Raw genomic sequence first — 9801 nt, forward strand, 5'->3', positions numbered from 1 at the left:
GAGAGAGAGAGAGAGAGAGAGAGAGAGAGATGAAGAATGACAAATATCAAGTGAATTACAAAGTTGGTCAGGACCTGCATGCTGTCATTTTAGAGGCCACGAATGCAGCCCAGCCAACTCCCCTCTTGATTTCTCCAGTGTGTCAAAAGTATGGTTTTGCTGTGGTAAAAGCTGGAATCTTCCCCACTGGAGAGGATCACTTGAGCCCAAAGGGTCACTGACCTCCTTAGGAGCGTCCCAGTTACATAGAAATGTGCAAACCCACACCCTCATTTGCACGCCCTCTGACATTTCAGAGACAAAGATAGTTGCTAGTGGGAACAGCCTTTATTCTTTTTTGTTGTTTTTTTTAGATTTTGTTGGAGCAAATCAAACAAATCAATAAAATAAAAACAACCAAAGTGGAATAGGATGTTAGTGTATTTTGCTTATTTCTTGACAAACCATCATCCAGAATTTGCACATACCTGAAATCTGTTTGTTGTGCCAGAGAGATGCCTGTGTGCCAAAAGAAAAAGAAAAAGGTTCATCTCTCTCTGCTGATACTTTGCAACAACACTACACAGGTTTCTGAAGTTGTTACGTTAGTGAACTGTTTTCAGCCACAGTGTTCATTTTTTAATAATCCATCTGGTGGTGGTGGCTAGCGCTAGGGACACCCTCCTGACCCCAAATCTGTGGCCAGCCTTGGGGAACACCCTACCCACATCTGGCCTAGGTCTGAATCAATTTGGGGACGGTGCTAAAAATTAATGGGAGGTTTTCAAACCCTAATTAAACACATATCGGGAGGGCTTGGAGGACTTATTCCTGCTTAGAGGAAGAGGGTTCAGTCCTGCTGAAGTCTGCTTTGGAAGCACCTTTGCTGCTTGCGGAAGAAGATCACCCAACTACATCACCTGGAATTCAAGTCTCCAGGGCCTGATGAGCTGCAACCAAGGATTAATGTAATCTTAGAATTCTTGGAAAACAGGCGAGGTCCCGGCAGACAGGAGGCAGGCAAATGTCCCCATCTCCTAAAAATGAGGGGGGGGGGAGAGACTCAGGTGACTACAGACTGGTCAGCAGGAAAGTACCGGAGATTACAGTCAAGCATAACTATGCACAACTGCTAGTTAGTACATGAAGGGATTAAGGACCACAGAGCTGTATTGCTAGATAGACTAAGGGTAGGACTTGAACCAATGGCTTCAAGTTACAAGAAAGCGGATTTCAACTAAACATGGGGAAGAACTTTCAGGTGGGAAGAGCTGTTCGGCAGTGGAATAAACTCTGAGAAGAGCTGGTGGACACTCCATCCTTGGAGGTTTTTCAGCAGAGGTTGGATGGCCATCTGTCATGGGTGCATTAGTTGAGGTTCCTGCATAGCAGGGGGTTGGACTAGATGACCTATGGGATTCTGCCAACTCTACAATATAATGCTTCTATGATCAGAAAAGCCTGCTGGATCACACAGATGAGAGGGCTCAGGCAGAGGAATCCCATGGGGGTGACACACCCATGTCCTTACCATTCACCCCATTCCATTCCAGCTGCTGCTGCTGCTGCTAGTGAATAGTGAAGCAGTGATAGTTTCCAGCAAAATCTTGAGAGTTCTCATGAAATTCTCATGGGATCTCACTGCTGCTCCTTCTCCTCAGTACAATACTGAACTAGATGGACCAAAGGCCTGACTCATACTATAAAGCAACTTCCTCTGTTCCTATTTTCTGGCAATTTATTCTTCTATCCGGAGAGACCAGAAATTGAACATGGGAGCTCTTGCTAGCCAAACACAGGCCCAGCCACTGACCTCTCAAAGCAGATCCACATTCGCACAGAGGTGGATGAACTTTATCATCCTGAGGGCCACATTGCCTTCTGAGAAACCTGGGGTCCACAAGCAGAGCCATGAATGCCAGCAATAACTTTTAGCGCAGTAGGCTCCAGATTCAATCCCCAATTGCATCTCCAGGTAGGACTGGTGAAGGCACCGTGCCTGATAGCCTAGAAAGCTGCTGCCACTCAGTGTAGACAGCACTGAGATGGGTGGATCCGTGCTCCTGTTTTAATCCAGTCCTTTATACAGAACTGTGAAGACTGGAATCTATATTTTCAGGGGAAGAGCCATGGCTCATAAGCTGAACACCTGCTTTGCATGCAGAAGGTCCCAGCTTTGAGCCTCGATAGCATCTCCAGCTTAGACTAGGAATTTCTCTACTTGAAGCTCCAGGGTGGCATTTCCAGTCAGCATCAACAATACTGAACTAGATGGACCAAGAGTCTGACTTGGCATAAGGCCATCCTTCCTACTAACTTCTGTTCTGTATTCAGAAAAATGACTATAAACTTACTTTATATTATGGGGATGGACTACAGCTCTGTGCCAGGGCCCAATCTTTTCAGGCAGGAGGTCCCAGGCTCAGTCCCCAGTGGCCTTTCCAAAGGAGGGCGAGGCATGTCCTCTGTCTGAAACCCCAGAAATCCACTGCTGCCAGTCAGTGTAGGTAATAATCAGCCAGATAAACCAAGGGTTTGACTCATTAGGCAGATTCCTATTCTCATAAGGGTAAGATGCTGGCCCAAAATCTACCCTCCAAGTTCTCCAAAGTTTTATTCTCTGGGAATGTGGATTCTGTTTTTCAGTCTCATTTAGCCAGTCAGAGTTTATGATGCTGGTGGACCAATGTTCTGACAGTGTAAGGCAGTGGTGATGATGATGGCAATGATGATGATTTATTACTTACACCCTGCCCATCTGACTGGGTTACCCCAGCCAATCTGGGTGGCTTCCAACAGAATATAAAAGAACATAACAGAACACCAGACATTAAAAGCTTCCCAATACAGCATTGCCTTCGATGGAAAGTCATATAATTATTTCTCTCTTTGACATTTGATGGGCAGGGATGGAGGAAGGGGGGTGCCGTGGGTGTGGTCTGCCCTGAGTGTCACCACTGAGGGAGTGACAAAATGCTGGGCAGAACTCACTGCGGTGCCTGCAGCACGCCCAAGACATGTGTCTCTCCTGCGCTGCCCAAATGGTCCGCCTGCTGCCTCCCCCACAGCTGTAGGGCTGCTGAGTGGGAGGAGGCAGGCAGACTCCAAAGGCCCCATGGTGCACCCTGCCCCTATGGGTGCAGCGCCTCAGGCACCCATGCGGCTTCCTCCACCGCCCCTGACAGGAGGACGTTGGCTATGTCTCTGGGCACATCATCCATAGAAAGCATTACAATTCCACTTTAAACACTCATGCCCCCCCAAAAAAGAATCCTGGGAGCTGTAGTTTATTCAAGGTTTTGAGAAGTGTTGGAAGACAACTCCCCTCTCACAGTTCCAGAGTGGTTTAACCATCAGAACCTCTTCCCAGGGAACTCTGGGAATTTTAGCTCTGTCATGCCCACGGGCATCTGGTTGGCCACTGTGAGAACAGGATACTGAGCTAGATGGGCCAGGTAGTCCATCATACTGTCAAAAGGCTCTTGCCCTCAGGAAGTTCTATCCTATTGTTTGGTTGAAATCTCATTTCTTGTCATTTGAATCCACTGGTCCAGGTCCTGCCCTTGGGAGCGGAAAGCAAGCTTGCTCCCATTTCCCATGTGACAACCTCTCATGTATTTGAAGAGACTGATACAGGACAGACATGTTTTATTGCATCTGGGACAGATGAAGACATCTGGTTGTGCTTCTCCCTGCGCTCCTCCCAGGGGTCATTTCTCCTGTGGTCACTGCTGTGGATCTATAACCTGACTATCTGTCTCCAGGCACTGTGGTTATCTGCAAGGGATTCCCACATGGTAGGGTTGCCAGGCTTCATGTCATGTTTACAGACATGTAATCATTGTAGCATAGAGTTGGCCTGCCAATGGGCCTGGTATCTGAAGCCAGCTCCCCCATAGAGCACGTTCTTGGGTATCCTGCCACCTTCCATTCTGTGGACGTGACCAAGGCAGTGTAGACATCATTAAGACAGGAGTGGAAACATACTGGGAATGTGGACTTGGGAGAGCACGTTTTTGTTTGAGACTCTATCTTGCCATGTGATACCCAAAATATTTCTGATGCAGCTCATGTGAAAGAAGTTGAGGTGTTGCTCCTGGTAGTTGTAAGTTGCCTATGACTTACTTCCAAAAATCAGCATGCTCAACATGCAAGCCTTGTAGACCTTCATCACATTCTTTCAGAGTTTTTCGGAGAGGCAAGCCATTGTCATGGGAATTGATGGTGTTATTCAGCTAGTTGAGGGAGGGAAGAACATCCAGCTTTTCCAAGACAGGCAAAGTCTGGATGCTGTCGATTGCTGTGTCAGTGAGTACAGTTCTTGATAATGACTGGTCCATTGCTTCATCTACTTGCTGTGGTCTGTGATGATCTCTCCAGACAAGGTTTTCAGAGTGCAGTTTTCCTGGCTGTTGGTCCAAAGGCTTCCTTCATGCCTTCGTACATATGTGAGTTTTGCCAGTGTCAGCAGTGAATTGGATGCTCTCACACAGCTTTAGCCAATAATCACTGGCACATTGTTTGGCAATCTGCTGGGCATTGCTCCCTGCCTTTTTCAGTGAATGTCTTCCTGCAGGGCAGATGCTTGTAGTTCACAAGAGCCTCACACTTTGCAGCCAGAAGAGGCTCAATGTCAGTCTCAAACCAGTTTGGGATCTGTTGTTCTCGTTTGCCAAAGGAGGACATAGCTGTGTTGTAGGCTACCTCTTTGATGTGGTTCCACCTTGCTTCAACGCTATCTGTGAGGCAGTTCAGTACAGCTTGTTTGACAGAATCAGAGAAGCATTCACAAAGTTCAGGTATGACTGTTCTTGCGTTGATTTGAGACTACACTTTCTGCTTTGTGCTATGGACCCACTTTGGCTGGAGATGGATCTTGCTTGTCACCAGGGAGTGATCTGTGTCCCAGTCAGCACTGCGGTAACTCTGTGTGACACAAACACAGTTCAGTGCTCTTCATCTAGTGACAATCAAGTCTGGCTGGTGCCAGTGGCCTTGACCTTGGATGTTTCTAGGACACTCAGTGTTTTGCCTTGATAGAGAAGAATGTGTTTGCGATAAAGAGACTGTGAGCCTTTGTCCGTTCTCATTGATGCTGTCAATATCAAAGTGGCAGTTGTCCCATATGTGATGGTTCCCAACTCTGGGACCCTCCTGGCAGCCTGGTCCAGTTCCTTGTAGAACTAGTCCTTGGTCAGAGCACATTGTGGGAGTGTAGACGCTCAATGTGTTGACCAGGCTGAAGGTAGTTGAGAGGCAAAGGGAAAGTAAGCTTTCTGAGTCCGTGGTCAGCAATTCTATTGCACACAGCAGCCCTGGGGTTTCACCAGAATTTCCCCTCCTCTTTGAAAATGTGCAAATACAATTTATTTTATTAATTATTTATTGCATTTATATCCCACCATTTTCTCCAAGAAGCTCAAGGTGGCGCACATGGCTCTTCCCATCCTGAATTAATTCCCACAGCAACCCTGCAATGTAGTTTGAATTAAGAAGCAGTGACTGGCCCAAGGCCACCCAGCAAGCTTCTGGCCAAGTGCTGGATTTGAACCCTGACCTCCCAGGTCCTAGCCTGACACTTCTAACCACTATGCAACACTCACTCTCATTAACTGTTGGAGAATGGATAGGAGGTGGAGAGGTGGGAGGGATTTTTGGCCCAGGCTACTTAAAGAAAAAAATAAAAATAATCATTTGGATTCTGTTCACTCATATCTGAGTCTTAAGGCTGCACTGTAATCTGACTTCCAAATCTTTCCATACAATTCTGCAGCCTAAATATTTTTTTGGGTTTTTTTTAATGGCTAAGGAACAAGCAAGAAAATAAAGTCAATGCTCTTGGGAAACTCTTGGAAATCTGATGGAGAGAGAGGAGTCTGTTAACATAGCAATTCCTAAACTAGCCAACAGCTTTGCTTTCTGATGTTTTAGGAGGGTTTGTCTTTTTTTTCCCCCTTCCTCCAACTCAGTAGTACTGTACTTACCAAATGAAAATCTCTTTGTTCATTTTGTCACGCAGGATGAGCTTTCGCTTGTCTCAGAAACTGCAATCATTTGATGAGCAGAATGTAAATCACCAAAGATGGAATTAGAATCTGTCCAAGACAGATAGTAAAAAGCGAAAATGTCCTGATGTTGACCCAGTGTTTTGTGGCCATGAAAAAGGGAAATCCCATGCTAGGGATAATTAGGAAAGGAATTGCAAACAAAAACTGCTGATATTATAATGTTGTTATGCAAATCTATGCCGTGACTACATTTTGAATACAGTGTACACATCTGATTGCCTCACCTCTGAAAGGATAACATGGGCTTGGGAAAGGTTCAGAAAAGGGCCACCAAAATAATCGACAAGATGGAACGATTCCCCCATGCAGAAAAGTTGAAGTGTTTAATTTAGAGAAAAGCTGAGTAAGAGACAACACGATAGAAGTTTATAAAATCATGCTTGGCATGGAGAAAGCGGAGGGAGGCAAATTTTGTCATGTATTTTTTATTTAAAAGCATTAATATACTGATTAATATTTCAAAAAATCTCTGAGTTATGTATAGTCTAACAAACAAACAATGTATCATTAAAACACTGCTTTGTATCATTGTTAGTAAGTGCTGGGTCCCCAAGAGGACAAATGAACTATCGTTTCTTTTTTTCTCATTTTACAAATATTTTAACGAATAAACAGAGTCTTTATACAATCGATCTGCATTTCCCTCAGCTTCCCTCCTCTCCTTTCTGCAGTTACTTAGCTTATATCTTTTTGTTACTGCATATCCAGTTCTAGCCTATTTAATAATTTTCCCTTTGTTTTCCCTTTTAATTATTTATTGCTGCACATGTTTATGTCAATCCTGCTAATGTTTTACGTTGTTTACAATACATCTCCAAACAGTCAATAAATTTTCCCCATTCCTTTTTTTAAAGTCTCTCTTCTTGGTTTCTTACTCTTCTGGTAAGTTTCACCATTTCTGCATACTCCATCAGTTTTAAATGCCAGTCCTCCTTCATTGTAAATGTCTCTTCTTTCCATCTCTAGGCATAAAGCATTTGGGCAGCCGCAGTAGCGTACTTAAATATATATATATTTCTGTTCTTAAGTACCTCTCCACCAATTATACCTAAAAGAAAAGCTTCTGGTTTTTTTTTTACAAAAGTTATCTTCAACAGTTTTTTCAACTCATTATAAGTCATTTCCCAGAAAGCTTTTGCTACTTTACATGACCACCACACATGGAAAAAGGTACACCCCTTCTCTTTTTACATTTCCAGCAGGTTTCTGATTCCAACTTATACATTTCTACTAATTTACTGGGAGTCAGGTACCATCCATAGGATAGAGACAAATTTCCTCCCTCTCTCATAACACTAGAACTTGTTGACATTCAATGAAGCTGAAAGTTGGAAGATTCAGGGCAGATAAAATGAAGAACTAATTTAAGCAGCACAGAGTTAAAATGTGGAACTCATTCCCACAGGTGGCAGTGATGGCCACCAATCAGAATGACTTTAATGGAAGCCAACCAGATGCCTGTGGGAAAACCACAAGCAGGATCTGAGCACAAGAGCCGTATCCCCCCCCCCCCCATGAAGTTTCCAGCAACTGCTATTCAAAAGCATTGCTTCCCCCAACTGTAGAGGCACAGCATAGACATTGATAGCTGTCTCCTCCTCCTGAATCTGTCTCATCCTATTTTAAAACCACCCAGGTTGGTGGCCATCACTGCCTCCTGCTGGAGGAAGTTCTACAGTTCTGACTATTTGCTGTGTGAAGAAGGACTTTTTGTCTGTCCTGAATCTACCAACACACTCAGCTTGATTGACTGTCCACAAGCTCTGGGTTAAGGGAGAAGGGAGGAAAACATAACCTTACCTGGTCAGGAGAAAAAGGTGGACTCTCCTTCACAGGAGGTTTTTAAGCAGAGTTTGGATGGTCACCTGTCAGAGATTCTTTAGCTGGGATTCCTGCATTGCAAAGAGTCGGACTAGGTGACTCTTGGGATCCCCTCCCAACCCTAAAAGTTTATGATTCTGGAGAGAGGGAGTGAGGAGTGTGGGAGAAATCTCTGCGCAGCACCGCTTTTGAGCCCTCCTCCTGTCCTGCACAGCAGCGGTTCATCAATAACGAGGCATCTCCAAAGCTGTGCTGGCAGCCTCCCCTCGACCAAGGGAACAGATTGAGCTTGGCAACTGGCTCTCAGCAAGGCCAGGGAGTTTTGGAACAAAAACATCACCAGTTCCAGCTCCGTTGAAAACAAAGAGGGGGTGGGGCAGAAAAAAAAGTCCGTCCACATCTGTCAAACATTAAAAATGGCCCCAAATCAGCTGGAAAAGTCATTTGCAGTGTCAATTCCAAGACTGTCTTACAAACAGAGCAGATGAATGAACATGACAGAGACTGAAGTAAGAGACAAGCTGCTTTGGCAGTGGTGGAGGAAAGAGGCCCTGCTAGTTTCTCCCCTTTGCAATGAGAAAGGAGGACCTGAATGCAGCAACAGCACTCTCCCCACTTGGGATTCCCAGCAACTGGGATTCAGAGGCATTTCCTGCCTCCAACAGTGAAGGGAGAACACAAAAAGAGCCTGGCTGCTGGATCAGACTGAAGGGGGTCCATCTAGTCCTTACAGTGGACAACCAGATGCCCCAGTAGGAAGAAGCCCACAAGCAGGACTTGAATGCAAGAACAACTTTTCCCTCCTGCCATTTCCAGCAACTAGTATTCAGAAGCATTACTGCCTCCAACCATGGGGGTCAAACACCCATCGTAGTTAGCAGCCATTGATAGCTTTATCATCCGTGAATTTTTAAAATCCCCTTGTAAAGCCATCCATAAGAAGAGCTGGATTCCAGCTTCCCAGAGGTGTTTGGTTGGATTTTGGACCAGACAAGCATTTGGCCAGATGCAGAAGCAGGGCTACTCTTATCCATTGAGTATGCTTCTGAACAGCAGTTGTTGGGAACCACAAGTGGGGAAAGCGCTCTTATACTCATGTCCAGTTTGCAGGCTTCCCATTGGGGCATCTGGTTAGCCCTTGGGAAAACAGGATGATGTAGTAGATGGGTCTTTGGCCTGTTCCAGCAGAGCTCTCCTTATGTTCTACTTCCACTGGCTTAGGCAGCTTCTGAATACCAGTTTCTGGAAGCCACAGAAGGGCAGAAGCTATTGTGCTTGGATACTGCTTGCAGTCTTCCCATTGGGGCATCTGATCAGCAACTGTGAGGAGAGAATGCTGGCCTAAATAGGCCATTGGCCTGATTCAGCAGGCTCTTCTTATGTTCTTATGCAATGATTTGGGGGTGGGGGCAGGAGGGAAACTGAGAAAACTTAAGATTGACAGATTCACCCATATCCCATACCCTCCAACATTTCTCTGATGAAAATAGGGCCGTCCCATTCCATAACGATAATTCTACTATTTATACCCCACACATCTTACTGGGTTCCCTCAGCCACTCTGGGCAGCTTCCAACATATATAAAAACATAACAAAACATTAAACATTAAAAAAATCTTCCCCATACAGGATTGCCTTAAGATGGCCTGGGGGTTGGATAACTCCATACTCTGCAACATTTCTCCAATGAAAATAGGGATGTTCTAAGGAAAAGCGGGACATTCTGGGATCAAATCGGAAACCAGGATGGCTTCTCTAAACCAGGAACGTCCCTGGAAAATAGGGACACTTGGAGGGTCTCATATCCAGTTGTGACCTTTCTTTGAAAAATAAAGCAGGAATATAAAAAGAGCCAAAGTTCAGAGGCAGAAGTTGCCTACCAAGTTCAGATCAGAATTTCTGAATATGTCAGCCCTTCCTTCACTCAAAAAA

This window comes from Podarcis vaucheri (genome assembly GCF_965113315.1).
Source record: "Podarcis vaucheri genome assembly, chromosome: Z".
In the NCBI taxonomy this organism is placed as follows: domain Eukaryota; kingdom Metazoa; phylum Chordata; class Lepidosauria; order Squamata; family Lacertidae; genus Podarcis; species Podarcis vaucheri.